The sequence below is a fragment of the Lottia gigantea genome (genome assembly GCF_000327385.1).
Source record: "Lottia gigantea unplaced genomic scaffold LOTGIsca_21, whole genome shotgun sequence".
Classification (NCBI taxonomy): domain Eukaryota; kingdom Metazoa; phylum Mollusca; class Gastropoda; family Lottiidae; genus Lottia; species Lottia gigantea.
This window is the reverse complement of record NW_008708458.1, coordinates 3,383,269-3,391,722: the sequence shown is the minus strand read 5'-3', so window position 1 is coordinate 3,391,722 and position 8,454 is coordinate 3,383,269. Positions and strand designations below refer to the sequence as shown.

The window sequence follows — 8,454 nt, the reverse complement described above, 5'->3', positions numbered from 1 at the left end:
AAGCGAACTTTAACTTGTTATTTACCAACCAACCAACCTGTATGTTGATATATGCAAGTTAACTCTTGTCATGATACCTCTTCTTACATGGTTGGTGAACCCGACATCCCTTGATGAGTTTCGGCATAGCTAATGATGTGTATAAGTTTGTTTTCTTAATATACATTTACGAGCAGGTACAAGGTTAAAGATCTTTAAACGCAAAAATCTCAAATTAAGGGGAGAAAACACAGTTTATCAAAGGTAGAATTTTGCACTAATTCATTTACCATCTCTTTCCCAAACAGTTGCTGGAACAATGTCAATATTGTCTCTAAGGGGGTGGGTTTTAAAAGCCAACCGCCTACCGCTGCCGCTGAGCATTGTCAAATTTAAGGATCGTAGATTTTCATACTACAAAACGAAACTTTTCAATTTGACGGAATTTTTGTTGACGTCAATATTATTGAATCAAAATTATTTTAAAAATAAAACGAAACAAATTAATGTTTCTTTTTTTGCTTTGAGATATTTTCCTTCACCTTTTCTGATTCAATTCGTGTTTAAAATAGCAATAATCTCTTTTAAAAATAAAATGGGGCACACAATAAAACGTACATCTAGGTCGTTTGTTTTAACTTTTTACTGTCATCGGGAACATGGAGCATCAAGGCCAAGGAATCTTTCTTCCACCTATAAGAATTTTTTCAAAATTAATCCTTGACGGATGTTTCTGTTTCAGAAAATCTTCTTTTGGCGTTTTTGCTAAAATCAATTTTAAGTTAGGATACTATCTTACTATAGTAGGATACTACTGTGTTTCACAAAACAATTTTTAGACGAATTTTAGTGAAAAAATCGATTTTAAGACAGTCGTCTGCTTGTTTTATCTTAGAATCAACATCTTGCAACATGGCAGCTAACTTGATCGTGGAAGTATACGCATTACAGAAAAGAATTATTGAGGGATGTCAAAACTGCAGTGAAAGACCAGCGCCACCATTCCCTAAACAATACGCACAGTGGAAAGACGGCTGTCACTTATACGATCCCATAGTTCCGATCCATGAATTTATCTAACATCCAAGGCAAGCTTCACGTCCTGCATCTGCTTTGGATGTTTTCAAAGACTATCTACCGTCTTCATTTTGCAAGGCGTAACCAGGTAGGCTAAATGACGTCATTGAATCCTAAGCATTTTGAATAACTGAATCGAAAGAATGGGCTACAACTCTTCGTCAACTACAAGTGTATTGTACTATGCACAACCTATTATTAACTGGAGAGAAACGCCATCTCCCTGAGAGTCAATAAACAAAGTATTATATCGCCATGGTAACAATAAAAAAGGGTGGCCGTTGATGTTTCAACTGTCTTCAAGAATGATATCTTACAGGTGTACAAGTTTTAAAAAACAAAAATTGTGAATTTTAAAATAACATTCAAGTAAAAAAGGATTAAAAAGTTGAAAATTCGGGGAGGGTGAGTAATGGAACCTCGACGTTGAAATTGGAATCTGAAGTTCTTTAGAGCACCTAAGCAAAAAACTCGGTGACTAATCCCCAAAACCCTTTGCTCTTCACCTTTCTGTCCCCTGAGTATTTATGGAATATAATATTATCGTGTAAAATGGTAGTATCCTAGGTATCCTGCATACACCCAATTTGAACCCCCCATCGCTAGATACAAACACATCAGTCATCCGCCAACGACTTGACATTTTAAATTGAAAACAGTAAAACAAACTTTCCAGCTAAACTTTAAACATGATTGTTTAATCACGCTTATGAGCCCATCTTCACAATGTCAAGTTTTTACGAAATGCGTCTTATACCTTGACTGCAATAGCCACATTTCATGCATCATGGAATGCAGCGATTTGATTGGAGTGTACGCTAGCGAATACAGCTAATAACGTGTGAACATAACAGACTTCATGACAAGGGCCTTGCGTACAATATAATTAAATCGCTGTGTTTACAAACTTCCGTGATGCAAGAAAAGAGTCTATTGCCGTCAAGGCATTAGATGCAGTTCGTAATAGCTTGACACTGTGAAGATCGTTTGAACCTTGCTGATGTTGAATAGGCTAATATAAACCTTGATGAGTGAAGATGATATAGGCTAGTGAAACAGTTCAGTAACTTCAGCTTGGGAAGAAAAAAAAAACCTAATTTCAAACCTGTTTTCTTTTAAATAGATATAAAAGAGGTTTTCTACTTTTTGTATGTATATCTATATCGGGTATTAGATTAGTTTGTAGATACACCAACCCTTTCTACCAGTCTGTGTGGACCAGTGGGGGTCAGGGTACACGTGTAGCTTCTGTATCCTCTATTCGGATTTCCCTTCGACTCAAAAGGTCGACGAAAATATGACGTCATTAAGGTAAATGCCATTGTAGAAATATAATACAAATACGCACATACAACAAGCCAAAAATTTCTTTTGAATAGCATTAAACGTTTTTCATCAGTATATTTGAAGGAAAACATACATCATATAGAAAGATACATCTGGCCACTAGCTGTTTCCTTACCCTGAAAGTAAGTAGAACATTTTTATTTCTATTAATCATAAAAAGATACAGTTAAATACCCACACAACGTTATCTATATTATAATTTTTACCACTGAGTACTCTCGATTACTTTTGAGAATTGGAATCTAACTTCTAGTTCGTGTGCATTTTCTGTGTCAATTTCGAATGCAAATGTTACGGTTGACATCAAGATATCTGCAAAAATCCCAGTTCAATTTTATCGAGACCTTGCATACTTAGCAGAGGTTTTACTACGATTACAGATGCATAACTTGTTTTGTCAAAGAATTTTTTATCAATCTATTCCTTCTTGCACAGTGTTTCTGGCATTATCATATTAATCTTTAATACTTGTCTGTTCTTGTTGTGAGGGGCATAATTCATTTCCGTAGAAACTGAGTATGATAAATGTTTTGCGTACCTGCTTGTGTAAATAACCGGTTTTCAGGTCTCAATGCCAGGCTAGTAGCAAGACTTGGTTGTTCGGAGAGGCAAGTTATATTTCTGGAGGGGCCATGGTTATGGTTTAATTGCCCCCTGTAGCTACGGATCTGCTCATTGCCCAAGTAATTTGTCCCAGGTTAAGGTTATCTATTGAAGAATAGCCTCTTACGAACCCAGTTAGTTCGAAATTCATATATATGAATAAATATCTTCTGTGAGGACCTAATACTTGTGACCTTGGCTAGTGTTTCTGTAGGAGAGTATCTTCTGTAACACCAAATACTTGTGACCTTGGCTAGTGTTTCTGTAGGAGAGTATCTTCTGTAACACCTAATACTTGTGACCTTGGCTAGTGTTTCTCTAGGCGAGTATCACCTCTATAACATCAAATACTTGTGACCTTGGCTAGTGTTTCTGTAGGAGAGTATCTTCTATATCATCTAATACTTGTGACCTTGACTAGTGTTTCTATAGGCGAGTATCTTCTGTAACACCTAATACTTGTGACCTTGGCTAGTGTTTCTGTAGGAGAGTATCTTCTATATCATCTAATACTTGTGACCTTGGCTAGTGTTTCTTTAGGCGAGTATCTTCTATATCATCTAATACTTGTGACCTTGGCTAGTGTTTCTATAGGCGAGTATCTTCTGTAACACCTAATACTTGTGACCTTGGCTAGTGTTTCTATAGGCGAGTATCTTCTGTAACACCTAATACTTGTGACCTTGGCTAGTGTTTCTATAGGCGAGTATCTTCTGTAACACCTAATACTTGTGACCTTGGCAAGTGTTTCTATAGGCGAGTATCTTCTTTAACACCTAATACTTGTGACCTTGGCTAGTGTTTCTTTAGGCGAGTATCTTCTGTAACACCTAATACTTGTGACCTTGGCTAGTGTTTCTTTAGGCGAGTATCTTCTGTAACACCTAATACTTGTGACCTTGGCTAGTGTTTCTATAGGCGAGTATCTTCTGTAACACCTAATACTTGTGACCTTGGCTAGTGTTTCTATAGGAGAGTATCTTCTATATCATCTAATACTTGTGACCTTGGCTAGTGTTTCTTTAGGCGAGTATCTTCTGTAACACCTAATACTTGTGACCTTGGCTAGTATTTCTCTACGCGAGTATCTTCTGTAACACCTAATACTTGTGACCTTGGCTAGTGTTTCTACAGGCGAGTATCTTCTGTAACACCTAATACTTGTGACCTTGGCTAGTGTTTCTACAGGCGAGTATCTTCTGTAACACCTAATACTTGTGACCTTGACTAGTGTTTCTACAGGCGAGTATCTTCTGTAACACCTAATACTTGTGACCTTGGCTAGTGTTTCTCTAGGCGAGTATCTCCTGTAACACCTAATACTTGTGACCTTGGCTAGTGTTTCTGTAGGAGAGTATCTTCTGTAACACCAAATACTTGTGACCTTGGCTAGTGTTTCTCTAGGCTAGTATCTCCTGTAACACCAAATACTTGTGACCTTGGCTAGTGTTTCTGTAGGAGAGTATCTTCTGTAACACCAAATACTTGTGACCTTGGCTAGTGTTTCTTTAGGCGAGTATCTTCTGTAACACCTAATACTTGTGACCTTGGCTAGTGTTTCTTTAGGCGAGTATCTTCTGTAACACCTAATACTTGTGACCTTGGCTAGTATTTCTCTACGCGAGTATCTTCTGTAACACCTAATACTTGTGACCTTGGCTAGTGTTTCTACAGGCGAGTATCTTCTGTAACACCAAATACTTGTGACCTTGGCTAGTGTTTCTGTAGGAGAGTATCTTCTGTAACACCAAATACTTGTGACCTTGGCTAGTGTTTCTTTAGGCGAGTATCTTCTGTAACACCTAATACTTGTGACCTTGGCTAGTGTTTCTCTACGCGAGTATCTTCTGTAACACCTAATACTTGTGACCTTGGCTAGTGTTTCTACAGGCGAGTATCTTCTGTAACACCTAATACTTGTGACCTTGGCTAGTGTTTCTACAGGCGAGTATCTTCTGTAACACCTAATACTTGTGACCTTGGCTAGTGTTTCTACAGGCGAGTATCTTCTGTAACACCTAATACTTGTGACCTTGGCTAGTGTTTCTACAGGCGAGTATATTCTGTAACGCCTAATACTTGTGACCTTGGCTAGTGTTTCTATAGGAGAGTATCTTCTGTAACACCTAATCGATGGGTGGTGATTGTACCTGGCAATGCAGGATATGCTCACCCTTCCAGGACACCTGATGCCATTCTACGACTTGATTTGTCAACTCGGCATGTTCTTTCGGAGAGTTCATTTATAGCTAATGTTGTTCATTTAGTTTGGTATATATGTATTATAAACAGTACTTGTGAGCCATTGCTTCAACAGCCAATACCAGTTCAAATGAAACTATTTTTCTAGAGCATATTTCCGAGACGTTTTGCCGGATATAAGGACATTAATAGCCCATATATATTCCTTTACGATTGATTTATTGATGTTTTTCTTAATATATCTTCTACCTCGTAAACTTTGTTTTTTGCACAGTCGAATCTGTACAGGAAAAGTAGCGATGCCTTTAAACGAATTGTAAAGAGTTTTTCAATCTTTTTTATGTGTATCAGGGCATTCATGTTTTCTTTTGGACCATTCCAATGCCTGTTGTTCCAACGCCTATAGAAATGCCAAGCCGTATATGACGTCACAATCGAAACGGAATTTTAAGCCTCACACTGACTGAAAAATAGAGAGATGCGAATGGAGGTATCGCCCCTTCCCAACTCTCCCCTAAATCATTTCCGTTTCGTCCTTCCACTGTTTAACCCCTTTCCCATACCACCCCTTGATAATTTGCCCTCTTCCGTTTCGCCCTTTTCCACTTTGCGCCTTCATTATTTAAACTTATGCCATGCACATTGTTTTGTCCCGGAATGGGATTCCGGTTGAGTTTACTTTGCAATTGCTTTGGACATAATGGGAAGGGGTAATATGGAAATAAACCGCGAATGAATGCTGTCAGTTTCCATAATACACATAAAATTAGAAAATCTCTTTAGAATCTCTTTAAAGACAAATCTTGACATATTTCTTCCGAGTTTATTTGCTCGTTTAAAATCAGACTGAGCTTTGCATGCTTATATTTTTGAGTATTTGGCAATGATACATGAACGGAATAAATCAAACTGATATCTTATCATTACCGCATTTTCAAACCTTAATGGATTCCCAGAGATAATTTTACAACTTTAAATAATATTTCATCTTGTTTTTCTTATAACTTTAAATCTTAATAAGCCGATAAATTTCTCATATCTAAAATGGTTTTAACAGTTGAAGTATGAATAGATAAAAAGCATGAGTATAAATTATTCATTCATTTCGTTTCGATATTTCTTTTCTTTTGAATCTCTTTTAAAGAGTAGGCTAATGCCGCTGTTCTGGCAAAATTACCCTCATTGTACACTGCATGGCGATGCCTGTCATCATTTACCTAATCAGGTGCAGATACAAACGGACGTAAATCTCAATTTATTTCATTTGAATCTCTCCGAATCTTTGACACCTTTTCAAATGTCTTTTCTCTGAAATTTTTTTTTTTTTTACAACCGAGTTGTATATTTTCCTTTATTTAAATTTTATAGCAAGAGATTCGTATTTTGGCGCATTAATTTACATCCGGTATAGTTTAGTCATATGGGATGTTTATAATTTGCTGTCGGATAGATGCTTTTCATGGGTCGTGGCACATTAAATGTCCTCAATGAAAGGTTGAAATGTCCCAGTAGCTGAAAACCTACGTTATAAACAATCTCCACCTATTTAATAAATATTGTCTTAGTCATAGTTTATCCTCTTAGTTTATAGCCTGTAGCGAGACATTTATCAAACTTGTCGACCACCAAGTATTGACACGAGTGTGGATGAGGTTTTTTGAATACTGAATAGTGCATTAAAATGATTACAGAGTCCGGACCGTAACAAGTGCATTTTAAGCTGTCTTTAAAGTCAGTTATGGTTAGCATCGCTATGCTATCAATTTACGCAGTGGCCTAATTGCCATAAACAATTATATTCTATTTATTTACCTTGTGACCAATTGACCATAAGCGAAAATCCCGTGATCAGATTAATATCTCTTATATTTTAGATTCATAATTTGCCCTCCTCTATTGTTTCAATCTCCGAACCTCTCGTACATGCCTACTCACAAATCCTCGCTAATCCACTGAACAATGGCTCAACTACAATGGGGACTGGCTGAACAACGAGCGAGCCCCACCCCAGACAAAAATTGCAGGAGAATATAAAAAAAAAAATTATGAAGAATTAAAAAAAATAAAGTTCCTGGGGTAACGGCCGCAAACCACTTACGTCCACGACCCCCATACATCTAGATGAGCCACTATCACTGGGTGCTCTAATAGCATTCAAAATACCATGAAATCAGATTCTTTACCATGGTTATTTATTCTTCTTTCAGGTACCAAACAATTCTGATATTACCCGTTACCATTGGTTACCAGTACCAACATCTGGAAGTTGGCCTAACATCGTCTGCTTTCAGTCAAATCTCTTTTGGTGTTGGCGCGTGCAGGCAGGTTACGAGTTAAAAGAGCCGAGGAAACCAGCCAGGTAAACTTTTACCTTTGTTTACATTCTCTTCTTTTATAGGCAAAGTTCAGGTAGTTTATTTCCAATTATGTTTTTATAATATGTTTAATTGGGTTTTAAATAACATCGCTAGTAGAATGTGGTTGTATAAATTGCTTATCCAATTACCTAAGTGCATTATATAAACTTTTCAAAATGTACTTTTCCAAGACACAAAATAGAATCCCAATGTTAGGGCTTCTCCTATGGATCGTTAGAAATAATATTATACTGGATAATATTGGTTAAACAGTACAATTTTAGCTCAAAAAAGGCCTAAAAGTAGGATGTTTAAAATCTCTTTTTATTTATTCATGTTAATAGAAATATACAAACTGCTATAATTTAGGCGATCGTGGTTGTAAAACAATATATAATTTGATCACAAGGTACGTTGGTCAGAATAATTTGGTTCTGAAAGCATTGAATGTCGAGGAGAATGTTCCGTTATTCTATTCCAATCGTTATTTGCAGAAAATCAAAGATTAGTAAAATATGTGATTGTATAATAAGACAATAATAGTGTGTTCATGCTGATAGATATCTTGATGTTAATAGAAAAGCTAGGAAGGTTATATGTAACCAGGGCGTATCAAGAGGAGGAGGCCAAATATGAAAAGTGTTTCTCTTTGAAGCCTGGAGCCGGGGGCTTAATTTTACTTCAAAATAGGACCTGTAAGAGGCTCGAGAGAAGGACCATGACCCATTGCCCCTCCCCCTAAATACTCTACTGAAATAATGACAACAATTGTGAAGAGGATATCAAAATTATTGGGGACACAGATAGCATCGATTTGCATCATTCCAATTTTCAGTCTGTGGTTCCTGCAATTCTACTAAAACTAAGTGTTTGATTTCAAAGATTACAA

General features: G+C 36.8%; 1 protein-coding gene across 1 annotated transcript in view; it reads left to right on the top strand.

The window, feature by feature from the left end:
- The first annotated feature begins 7,502 nt into the window (after positions 1-7,502).
- LOTGIDRAFT_231773 (hypothetical protein) overlaps positions 7,503-8,454 on the top strand; it is a 5,181-nt gene continuing 4,229 nt past the window's right edge. Inside the window, exon 1 of the mRNA XM_009054266.1 lies at positions 7,503-7,567. The gene's annotated coding sequence lies outside the window, so the exon portion shown is untranslated. The remainder of the gene's footprint in view (positions 7,568-8,454) is intronic.